At 39.8% G+C, this 12,848-nt stretch overlaps 1 protein-coding gene across 6 annotated transcripts in view; it reads left to right on the plus strand.

Moving 5' to 3' along the window:
* The window catches only part of TRDN (triadin), a 244,571-nt gene that overhangs the window by 124,936 nt on the left and 106,787 nt on the right, over positions 1-12,848 (plus strand). The gene's annotated exons all lie outside the window — the stretch shown is intronic.

The following is a 12,848-nucleotide window of genomic DNA, read 5'->3' on the forward strand; positions in this document are numbered from 1 at the left end:
ATTTTTTCAATAAGATTAGAAATTAAAATTTGGGGTTTGTCTACACTAAAATTGTTGCAACTTTTCTTTCACATTATTTCTATAAATTTGTAAGGATGTTTAAGGCACAAATGTAAACATATCTTCAGTAAGTGACAGTCTGAAACTGTCTCATTAAAATCAAGTCTCATTAAAAGGAGAAACAAAATGTCAGTCTAGTGGTTTCATCATTATCTTAATACCTAGAAACACAGGTTCTACTTGCTGCTTTGTCAGACACTTTATATATAACCTTCTGCAAGCCATCAAGTAGTCAGATGAACCTTTCTGTAGACCAAAGTAATGCCTAAAACCATGGAGAAAGGTTTAAAAGAGGATTGAAAGATTCAGGGCTATAGTTACTATGTCCTCAAGGCAAGCTTTGTGCTCTGTTATCTAATTATTCAAATCTGTTGAATTTTATCAAAAACTGAAAGGATATATATCCCATTGTTTACTAACATTGTGGATTACGTATGCAAATTCCAATATGCAACTGGCTTCTTTGCCATTGAGTTGTACATGGTCTACATAAGCTTTCTTATTCAAGTGTTTACGGATGGGAAGAAAAATACTAATTTATGTTTAGAACAATATAAAAATACACAGAATGACACAGAACACCTTGGAGTACTATCCTGGTAGCCCTGTATTTAAATATAGCAGTCTTTTATAGTAAGGAGTGGCACACTGGGAAGGGATGGGGATGAAAGGGAATACTCTTTTACAAGTTAAGTTCCATATTTAAATGTAGAAATACAGATTTAAAAAGAAAATAAGCTGACAATTCAAATATCTTTTCTAATTTTATTCAGGTTCTAAGCTTGTATTTCACTTGAGAATACAGAATTGTAAAAGATTACATTTTATGGCAGAGCTGCAGCATAAAGTTATTAAAATGTTCATCTTCACAAGCTGTTGCTAAATCCAGTGAGTCATCCCACCAATGCTAGAAAGACACAAATTAGACAAACCGAGACATCCGCACATATCTGTCCCTTTTATTAGCTCCGTAGGTTGCTGCATTTTGAAGAGTTTACTAGCCTTTGTGTAAGAGGATGGTAATCCATAATATATTCTAGCTACACATGTTGCTGTTATTCCTCATTCAGCTTGCTCTTTGAATACATGTGTACTTTCCAGCTTTGACTGGCAGCACCTATTGTTATCCCTAAAAGGTTTTAAGCCTGAAATAATTGCCACATTTGATCAACAGAATAGTAGTGCATAGCCCAGTTTTGAAATGAGTCACCTCAATGTCTGATAGTATTTACATGCTTTGGGCAGACACAGCAAATGAGCCACAGAGCGCTTCAATCAGCAGCATAGATAAGCATCCAAAAGCAAGAGTGCAGGAACATCTTCCAATTTTCTTACCTTTTCCCATTAAAAGGCTAGGCAGAGGCCACTGCATTAAAAATAAACTCCTTGCCCTGGTTTTCAAATCCTAATGTTACCTCTGGATGTCCCTAATTTTGTGTCTCATTTTGCTTCCCCCAACCTTTGCAATCCCTGAAGCTGAGGTGCTTGCAGGGCACGCTGCCCCCTCACCACCACCCACACCCCTCCCCGTGGCTGGCACCCCGACCCCACCTCTGCTCTTCACCCTCGCATACCTCTTTCCATAAGACTCACCTCTGATAGGAGGCCCATTCACCAGGCTTTCCCCACAGAGGAACAGTGGTGTGTACAGGCTGTCAGGTGCAAGAGAGGAGGAGATGCTCACTAAGCACTAGGTGATAAAAACATCTCTAAAATAATGCTCTGAGAGCAGCACTTCCCTCTATTCCTCTCCATCTCTTCCTCTAACAAATACTGAATATTTTTGCTGATTAATATTTTAGATTAGCTCTTTTGTTCAGGAAACAATTTTATCTCTAGTCTTACCAGAATGGAGTTTTTTATTGCTCTCCATTAACTGCATCCCTGTGACGTATTTGTTTATTTGCATGCCAGCTCACTCTTTCTCTGTTCCTCTCTTCATCCATTCCTCCCTCGCTCTGTCTCCCTCTCTCTCTTTCTGCTGCTGCAGAGGAGCAAGAGTCATCTAATGTGAAATGTTCTCAGTCTTTAGTACAAAGTGAACTGAATGATTCTTAATTAGCTTTTAAAAATGCATTGTAGATAAAACCACATTAATCCTCTGACCTTCAACTCATACAAAAACATTGTGCTAATTGTCCTGAAAAATAGATAATTCCATTGTTACAAACTCAGAGGTCTTGCTTAAACAAACATAATTGTCAGACGCAAGGGTCTGGCACAGTCACACTTCAAAACATTTAACAAAAATCTATCTAGTGCTACTCTGGATAAAGAAGGAGTCACATCTCTAAATCCCCACGAAGGCCCTTGCTGAGCCTCGGCAAAGACAAGCCTTTGCCAAGCTATCCCAAAGCCCCCGGTGTTTGGGACACATCAGCTCAGAGGGGTCCAGCCTGTAATCTGACTGAGAAAAGGGACCCTCTCTGTTAAAGCTTTGGTGCCCAGACCTACAAGAAAATGTATATGCAAAGATTGGTGTTTTCAGGTTCTCATAGTTCCCTTGCAGAGTGTTTCCTGATGGTCCTTTCTCGGAGTCTCAACAGTCTGGAGGTTCTCTGTTCCTTCTTATATCAGATTTCCTAAAAACTCATGTCACATGCAGACTTTTTCTTTATATTTGATTGCTGCAAACTCCTTTCCCACTTTGTTTTGGTTCTCACAACAAATAACATAGGTAATAAACAAGCTTATAAAGCAATGAAAATGTCAGCCTGGATCATCACACCATTTCGTAACTAAAGCTCTGCTCAGCTGTCATTGGTGATCTCGCCTTCCTGTTATCACTGCATAATTTCAAATAATAATGGTAATAAAAATACCTGGGTCTTGTGCAGCGTTTTTTGATATTAAATCTTAGAACCACTTTAGAAGGATTGTCAGTGCCTTTTCCTCCACTTTCCACACAGAGAAATTCAGGTATAGACATGTCACCCAGGCCAGTTGTCCATGGGGTTTATAATATATATCTTCTGAACGCCAAACCAATGCTAGCTGGATTAAAGATCCCAAACTTTTATACACTTTCATTATTTCCCTAATGAAAAAATGATGTTTAGGAAGAAAATGTTTTTTGGTTAAAAACATAAGGCCTGATCAGCTGGACAAGTGTTCAAGAATCCCTAGGCTCTGACCCTCAGTCACAAAGGTTTTAAAGGTGTCAAAGCCAGGTACCTCCCTGAGCAGTTCTGCTTAGCAGAGATAAAACAAGTCAAAGTATGCAGATCCACTCACCCCAGATCAGGGACCATGATCGGACTTGTATTTTGTCATGTTGATACATGCATGCTCTCAACAGAACGTCCAAGCCCTTACTAAGGACCATTGCAGCCCCAACCTAAATCAGGGAGCTAGGTTGCAGTGGTTGCACATCCAGTGCTGTGGACGCATCTGTCATAGAATCATAGAATCATTTAGGTTGGAAAAGACCTTTAAGATCATCAAGTCCAACTGTAAACCTAACACTGCCAAGTCCTGCTAAACCATGTCCCTAAGTGCCACATATACAAGTCTTTTATATACCTCCATGGATGGTGACTCAACCACTTCCCTCAGCAGCCTGTTCCAGTGCTTGACAACACTTCCAGAGAATAAATTTTTCCTAATATCCAATCTAAGCCTCCCCTGGCACAACTTGAGGCTACTTCCTCTCATCCTGTTGCTTGTTACTTGGGAGAAGAGACCAACACCCACCTTGCTACAATGTTCTTTCAGGTGGTTGTACAGAGCCATAAGGTCTCCTCTCAGCCTCCTTTTCTGCACACTAAACAACCCCAGTTCCCTCAGCTGCTCCTCATAAGACTTGTTCTCTAGACCCTTCACCAGCTTCATTGCTCTTCTTTGGACACAGTCTAGCACCGCAATGTCTTTCTTGTAGTGAGAAGCTCAAAACTGAACACAGTATTTGAGGCGCAGTCTCACCAGGGCCGAGGATCACTTCTCTGGTCCTGCCGGCCACACTATTTCTGATACAAGCTAGGATGCTATTGGTCTTCTAGGCTACCATGGCACACTGATGGCTCATATTCAGCCAGCTGTCGACCAATACACCCAGGTCCTTTTCTGCCAGGCAGATTTCCAGCCACTCATCCCCAAGCCTGTAGCTTTGCCTGGGATTGATGTGACCCAAGTTTGGGACCCAGCACTCAGTCTTGTTGAATCTCATACAGTTGGCCTCAGACCATCTATCCAGCCTGTCCAGACCCCACTGTAGAGCCTTTCTACTCTCAAGCAGAACATTCCTGCCCCGCTTGGTGTTGTGTACAAACTGACTGAGGCTGCACTCGATCCCCTCATCCAGATCATTGATAAAGATATGACTTTGATAAAGATATATCTATGATGCACGATACTGTGTCATATGTCACATCAGGCAGTATTAGCAGAGGAGGGGAGTGGTGATGTCTCTCTAGCTACCAAAGTAAATCTTTGCCTCCTGAAAAGGAAAAGTTTTCAGGGGTCTAAAGTTACAAACACTGAAGTACATTTTACTGATGTCACTGTAACAATCAAACAAGCTTGCTCTGAAGTAATGAAAAAATAAACTAAAGGTTAATCTTAGATGTAAAAATTGAAAACATTACCTTATAACTGCCACAGAACCCAGTTAACCAGGTTATTCTTGCTACCTTGTCATCCAGTGAGATCATGGAGCTGGGGGGGGTGGGGAAAGTCTGTGTTTAATCATGTTTTAAAGGAGGGATATTATAGTAGTGGGTAGGCAGCGCAGAGTGGAGGTAATCAGGCAAGAGCAAACAAGACCTACCAGGTCCCAGAGCTTTTTTGCATGGGTTGACCACAGATGCATTTTCGTGAACTGTACGTTCTTTGTTTTAAAGGCCAGTCTTTATAATTTGCAAAAAAGCAGTGATTTAATAGGAAATGGAGGGAAAAGACCGTTTTATATAGCAACAGTGTGTTCTTTGTTATTGTGCTCTATACAGACAGGAAGACAAATTCCTCTGATCATTTTTAAATTCCTGATCTGAACAACAACAAAAAATCTGTTTAATTTTATGACTTTTTTGGCTCAACAGTTACTCTTGCAGTAATAAGAGAACTACTGACACCTGGTGGCAAATTATCTTTTTCTTTCATTCTATATGCCTGGGGTTTTTTTGTTTGCTTTCAAATGTGGCTATTGAAAGAGTTTGCTGATGAAATTATAAACCCATTCCTTATTTCCCTATGATCTTTATCCTATTGCTTTCATGGCTAGAAAGATGTTAGAATGTCATCCAAATGTGACACTTATCAGAAGAAACATTTTGGAATGACAGTACCTTCAGCACTGCCAGAAAAGTAAAAATTGATTAAAACATACCTTATGACATAAGTTTAGAAAAAAAACATGCTTGGCACACACACTGATGTAGAGGAATAGATGCACACCACACTCTTTGAAATGTTTTGGGTTGATCCATCTGCAATGGATTGAACGCTTCATCTGGATAGAAATGTGGATCCCAGATTTTTTCTGATAAGCAAATGGGATGTGCTTGCCCACATTTGTAGGAAGACATCTCTGTTGTCTCTCAAGAGCAGGGTTTGAACCTCCTTATTCTTCCCTGCCCACCCCCAGGACTGTATTTCCAGATAGGAGACAAGTGAAGTGCTGACAGCTTTCAGCAGCCCAGCTTGCGCACTGCCATGTGTCTCATGTTCCCTAATGTGATAGATGTCACATGATAGACGTTGGGAGGTATAATGGGGGCTTTCAGAAGAACTCTGATGTCAAATCTGCAAGGGCAAGTGAAGTGTAGAGGCTGTCTTAATTTAGGCTGCTTAGAAGGGCAAAATGGTGTTGTGAAGCCAGGCCAAGAGAGCCCAATGTATTTTGAAAGTGGCTGGTCACATACAGAAAACAAAACACATTTATTCATGAATTTTCTTGTGGCTTATAAGACAAAGTATGAGGAAAAGTTATAAGCTGCAGTGGTGAGTAACTGGGGTGCACGTATACCTGTCATTGTGCATTTTGGATTGGTCAGGCCTGTTTTCAGAGTGGCTGTTACAACATGTAGAAGGTAGGAGTTTTGAGGGTTAGAACCCTGTCTGACTCTTTCTTTGCTTTATTTTCTTTTTAATGAAAAAAACAAACTGTAGTGGTTTGAGCCTGGCCAGCAGCTAAACACCCACACAGCTGCTCACTCACTCCCCACCCACCAACAGGATGGGAGAGAGAATAGGAAGAGCAAAAGTGAGAAAACTCATGGGTTGAGACAAAGCCAGCTTAATAAGCAAAAGAAAGAGGAAAAAAAAACAGTGATGCAATGGCAATCGCTCACCACCTCCCACAAGCAGATCAATGCCCAGCCAGTCTGAGCAATGGTCACCCTTCCCCCTGTTCTTCCTCTACCCTGTTTTTATTGATGACCATGACATTATATGGTAGGGAATATCCTTTCATGAATTTGGGTTAACTGTCCCAGATGTGTCCCCTCTCAACCTCTTCCCATCTTGGTGGGGGCAGGCAGAGTGGAAAAAAGAGAAAGCCTTGATGCTGGTGCAAGCCCTGTTCAGCAATAGCCAAAACACTTGTGTGTTAAAAATGATTGAGCCACAAATCCAAAACATGGTACCATACAGGCTGCTATGAAGAAAATTAACTCCATCCCAGCCAGACCCAGTACAGGAACCTAAAATTCATGTTTATTTGCAGCTAGGTTTAGAGAGATTAGGAGGAGAGACAAATGTAAAAATTAAGGAAGAGAAATAATAAGCAATGGGTTGCCTAGTGATTCCTCATGCAGACAAATGAATGTATAAAAGCAATAATTAAGGAAGCACAGTGTGTTATGAGTTGAGAGCAAATTTAGGAACAAATCATGTTAAAGCACACACACGAAAAAAGAACAATCAAGTTATGGACCTTAGCACTGTGTGATCCTTCTCTAGGGTATTGCTTATCAATATTCTTTTGAGACCTTTCTCTGCTAGACTGTTCATCCACTTGTACATTTCTGCAGGGGCCGTGACTTGGCTTGCTGTGTGTTTGTACAACCTTTAGCAAAGACCCTGGCTCGGGTCTCATCTTAACTGTGATTTCAATTGGTAATATCATTATATGAATCAATGCCCATACACCAAAACCTATAAAAAACATCTATTTTCCCAGCTGGCTGACTGGAGCTTCAGGTTTCATGTCTTGTACTACAGGCTGATTAATTCCTGACTAATAACTTGCTCATGACACTATTATGCATGTCAGGCCCATCCTGATTTTTTCTTTCCTACTCCTCCTCTCCTGGATCCTATTCATAACTCACCTGCTGTTTCCTGGCATTTTTGCATTAGTAGAGGCTTCTGCTTTCAGACATAAGCTATACACCCAGCCCTCAGCACTGGTTGCATTTACTAACCTGCAGAAATGCTGGATTAGGATTCCTGCACGGTTACCAGCGGGTGATGTTATTCACTCTTCTTTTTCCGACACAGACAGGATTTAGTGGCATCTCTTGACTTTGATAACAATTTCCTGTTTGTGGGGCTTTGTACAACAAAATCACAGAAAGTGGACATGGAAATGACCTACTAGGTCATCTAATCCTCCCCTCTGGCAATGCAGGATAATTCCTTACAGAATATCTTCAAGTGTTTTATCCAGTTTAGTTTTAAATGTCTGAAGCAACTAGGTCTCCATCAATTCCCACAGAAGATTATTCTACAACCTAATAGATCTCACAGTTAAGAAGTATTTCATTCCAGTCTGCCTAAATTTTCCCTTGCTTAATTTTATCCCATTAGTCAGAGTTATATTCTCTTGTGACACCCAAATATAGTCTTTCTAACCTCAGGGCCCAATTCCCTACTACTTCATGTGTTATATTGCCATTACATTTACATCTGGAAAGTAGCTTTAAAACTGACAAGGTGAATGGCAAGCTGAGATTGATATTTTTTCATACAGCCATGAAATTATAAACCTTGCAACAGGGAACATCGACCATAGTCACACATCACCTGTGTACATGGCACTGGAGAGACTGGAACGTGCATATCGATAGAGTGTCCAAATTGGAGAAAGAACGTAAAAAAGTCACTCAAGTTATTTACAAACTAAGGATATTCTTCACAGAAAAGATTAAAGTATTCTATTCATCTCTTCAGCAAGAGGTGACTTTGTTATTGTGGATACTAAGTACAATCACAGAAAAATAAAAGATTCAGGCTACTATAGCTCCCTTTAATCTAGAAGGAAGAGTTTAACAAGAATGAATGACTGGGAGCTGAAGCTAACTGAATCCAGACTGAAAATGAGGTACATGTTCTTAACACTAAGAGTGATAAACTACCACAGCATAGGGTGGATATTGCTTTCCCTGATGTCTGCAGAAGATGATTGTTTACCTAATGGAAGATACACATCAGCTGAAAAGGTGTCTAGCTGAAATATAGGAGTCTGACAACAAAGTGTCAGACTAGATAACCTGACGGTGTGTTCTAGCCTTGAATATTATGGAGGTATATCCTCAGAGATACGCATGATAAGCTAAAAGAATGCAGTGGAGAGTCAGTGCAGGAATGCGGCTGGAAAAATCTTTCTTGCAGGTTCATTGGAAAAATGGAAATTCCTCCCTGCATTATTTGTATAAGCTTTTGTAAACTGAACACGACTGGTAGTCATCCTCTAAGTATTCAGTCTTCCATGGAAAATAGGAAAGCCTGCTTTTCTAATTGATATTTGCAGAAATCATCAAGACACAGATATGGCTATTTAGTAAAAATCAAATTATATGTCCTCAAACAGATAAAAACAGAATAAAAACGGGGTCACAGTGAGGGACAAGGCAAAAAATCCAGCAGAGCAGAGATGCAAACACAGCAGAAAAGCAATTCCCATGGTCTCTGTGTGACTGGCTGTTAAGGGAGTCTGCTTCTGAAACAAGAAAAAAGGCAGCTCAAATATGTCCTACACTGAAAGTTTCAAAGCACTCAGTGGACTTTGAATTCTATACTTCATTATCAGCAGTGATTGACAACATGATTTCAAAGATATTTAGGTGCCTAAAGACGTAGCATGGCACCTGGTAGGATTTACAAGCACGTCAAAGTAGGCCAGGCACATAATTCCCATTGATTTTCTGTGAGAACTGAGCTCCTAAATACCTCTACCACTTTTGAAAAAAGTACAGAGGTTGCAAGGTCATTGTGGTGTTTTTGAAAATATTGTCTCTTATTGCCTGTTGAAAGAGTTCTTCAGCCACAAGTGGTAACGTTGTTTATACCAAGACCAAACCAAACACTTAAGCCCTTCCAGGACATGGTTAGGGTTCGGTGTTCAGCAGCTAGAAATAAGATGAAATGCAAAGAGGTAAAGAGTTAGAAACAAGTTTGTCCTGCCTTCCTCTTGTCTCTCCCTCACCTTGTAGTAACAATTGGTTCAATGTAAGACTGCCTCTTCATTGCAATTGATGTGGCAATTCTGAGGTGGAAGACTCTCCTTGTCTTTCATTTAGTATGTATCAGCTTTAGAGGAAACTCAAGTCTCCCTTCCTATTCTTGCCCATCTCCATCTCCATGTCTTGTGCAAAGAAAGTTCTAGAAAAGAAGAATGTAAATATTCACCGTCTGAGGTGCCTGCTCCATTCATGAAATGTTAACAGCAGAGAATTAAGCTTAAGCACCTTTCAGTGGCCTCTGTGCTAACTATTGTGAGTTGAGCATTTTCAGGGCTACGCTGAGTATTGCTCAGCCCAGACCTGTTGATTTGTGTATGTTCTTTTCCATCTTTGACTGCACAAAGCAGGGAGTCACGTGAGAAAGGCAAATGGTGAATGATGGTGGTGAGATCTAGTTGGCAAAGAATTAGAAATGTCAACCCTTTAATAAATAAAGAGAAAATGGCGGAGGCTTGGGCTTGTACTACAAACTCACTTTTTGATGACTTGGCAAGAGAAACCTCCTTGAGCAAAGCATAGGCATCATTTTGATGTCTGACAGGCAATCTCTTCTGATGCTGCATTGTCAGTCTTGTAAAGAATTTTTTGGGGATATTATAAATAATAAAGTTTGAAGATGATACATATTCAATCTAAAGTCCACACAGGTAACTAAATAATCAGTTTGCCTTTGGATTTTCAGGTGTGTAGAATGAAGTACCCATGCTGCGCAAGCAGATGGGTGGCATAGCTTTAATTAAGGAATCTAATTTATTGCATCAACCCTGTTTATGTTGGTCTGGGGTTTAATGTAATGTTTATTTTTCCAGTCACATCCAGAAATAATGGGATTAGACTACGACTATGCTTCAAACAATGCAAAGTTAATCTTTTTAATGAAGGAAAACAGTTCTGTCCTCAAAATAAGATGTACATCTGAGTCAGCAGACCTGATATTTAGGATAATTATTCTATGTGAAACATCCATGCACAGACACATCAGCCAGGTTGCAATGACATACCTATGTAGTGCTACCTATTTTCTGCTGTCACTCAATGGACAAGTTGAAGGCTTGAATCCACAGCTAAATAAAGTCAGTAGGAACCTTCAGAGTTTGGGATGAGGCTGATTTTCTTTCTTTTGTTTTGCTTTACACTTAAAAAGAAAAAAAAAAAATTCCTTGACCTTGAAATAAAGTTTTAAAAGTTTTTACTAAGTTTTAAGAAACACATATTTGATAAAGACTTTCATGTCACTTATTTGAGAGTATACTTCAGTCTCTTGGATGCCTTTTCCCTAGAAAGGTTCATAGACCAGAGGTATTCCTGGCTTATAATAAGACATCCTTTACACTTCACTCTTAGTTAGAATTGTTTAACCTTTCAGTAAATATTCCCAGTGGCCATGCTTGTTCTCTTGATCTGTTTTTCAAGAAGCAGAGCCAACTTTGTGGCTTTGCTATACGTAACTCTGAGAGACTAAGTTGGATGAAGTATTATTGAATGATTAGGATAATAGAATGGGCAGATGTTCTTAAGCGGAAGAGCCATACAAAGCTGTGGTTATAAGTGTATTGATTTTTAGCTTGATTGCAGTAGGTTCTGCTTGAGGTTGCTTTCTCATAGATTTTGCTTCACTTACGAGAGTGTAATTAGAGTAGTGTGTCACCTATAAAGATGAACGGATGGACATTACATTATTCAAGATCTCCCTTTTCAGAGAGTGAGAATGCTGACTGCATCTCTGTTCAGAAGTACAAAAAATATCTTCGTCCTAGTGATAATGTCTACAGATTCCATCTGTACATCCATCTATCCAACAGAGAGATATTTAAATGTGGTGAGAAGTACAGAAAGATATCACAAGGATGCATAACATATATACACTTAAAGTCTATTTTGACTGTAAAAAAAAATCCTCTTGTGAATCATTCGAAAAATATTTGTGCTGAGCTTTCTTAAGAAAAATGTGGAGAGTGTATCCCCCATGCTGTTTCAAGAAAAAGTAAAAAATGCTGAAGAAAATTTTCAGCTGTTATAATATTTACAATAATTCAAATGAGAGTTTATTCCAGGAAAAGATCTGGTTCTTAAACTTTAGGAATTAATGTTATTACCTGCATTTGCTACACAAAAAGCATTATTTTTTCCTTAAATGACTGCAGCTTGTATAATTAACTGCACTTACAGCTTCCTGTGTGTGGATGACTGTGATCTCACATTGTGCTCGAGTTTTGCTTTTTTAAACCATTCCTCATGAATGCAGAAGGCAATAGAACATGTTTCCACCTGCTCTGCAGTGGGGGAGAATGAATCCATTTCAGCAATTACAAAGTATAAAGGAGAAATCACTAATTAGTGGAACCATGAATCACTGGTACAGTTGAAATTGGCCATTCCCAAAGTGCAGGCTATTTTGGACTACAAGTGTAGCTGAATCACTTCTTTGCTCACATCCCTCTCCACTTGCTTTATTTTTTACTCTATTGAGTGAACTCTTCTAATGATCTTGGGAAATCTGTCCAAGGTAGCATTTAGTATTTCAGCCATGTGCATTGCCACACAAATTTCCGTAAAGCTCTGTGGGCTTTAGGCTACTACCTGCCTCTGGTGCTGTGCTAATCAGGGCTTGCAGGCACTCGGTGGCTGTGCAGAATATAGACCTTCTTTGTAAATGGTGATGGACATAGTGGTGTGAGGAGACAGTGCAATGGGGAAGCAACACATGCAAGGGATGGTGATCAGAAGGGACTTGGAGACACCAAAGAAATTAAGAAATTATCAAAAAGCCTACTATTGTAAGTGAGAAGGAAATAGAGACAATGGTGAGGAGGGAGGGCACGCTTCACAGAGAGTGGAAGGAAGAGCTTGAATAAATTTCCTGTTGCAATGGAAAATGATCTGTCAATATGTTAGAGTACTATCACCAATTTTCTATTGTAATCAACAACAGAAGAATGTTAGTTAGCTAGTTTTTCATAGTCCTAAATTCTTCAAACCCCTTTATATCCCACATTGTTTATTAGTACATTTTGAGAATTGTTTCTTATAGTCCAGTCTCATGTTGCTTGAGGAAACTTCATTTTACCTTCCAGAACCTCCACTGTCTCCCATTTTCACCCAGCAATAGTAACATCATATGCAGTTTCTCCTCATATTGTGTGCTACAGCCTAGAGAGATTTAAACATGAAACCTGCAATCTGGGATTCAAGGTTTATTGGTCTCTGCCAATAAATTTCCCTGTTATTCCCAAGTTATTCTCAAAGGAAGCTAGTTAAACTCTGGTCAGGGAGTTTACTGTTGTCACTGAATGGGTCAGGGAATAGCTCTGATGCAGCAGTGGTGCAGTACCTTGCTTTTCCTTGTGCACATCTTCAGCATCATCAGTGCAGTGAGGTGCCTTTCTT

The sequence above is a fragment of the Strix aluco genome, chromosome 3 (assembly GCF_031877795.1).
Source record: "Strix aluco isolate bStrAlu1 chromosome 3, bStrAlu1.hap1, whole genome shotgun sequence".
NCBI lineage: Eukaryota > Metazoa > Chordata > Aves > Strigiformes > Strigidae > Strix > Strix aluco.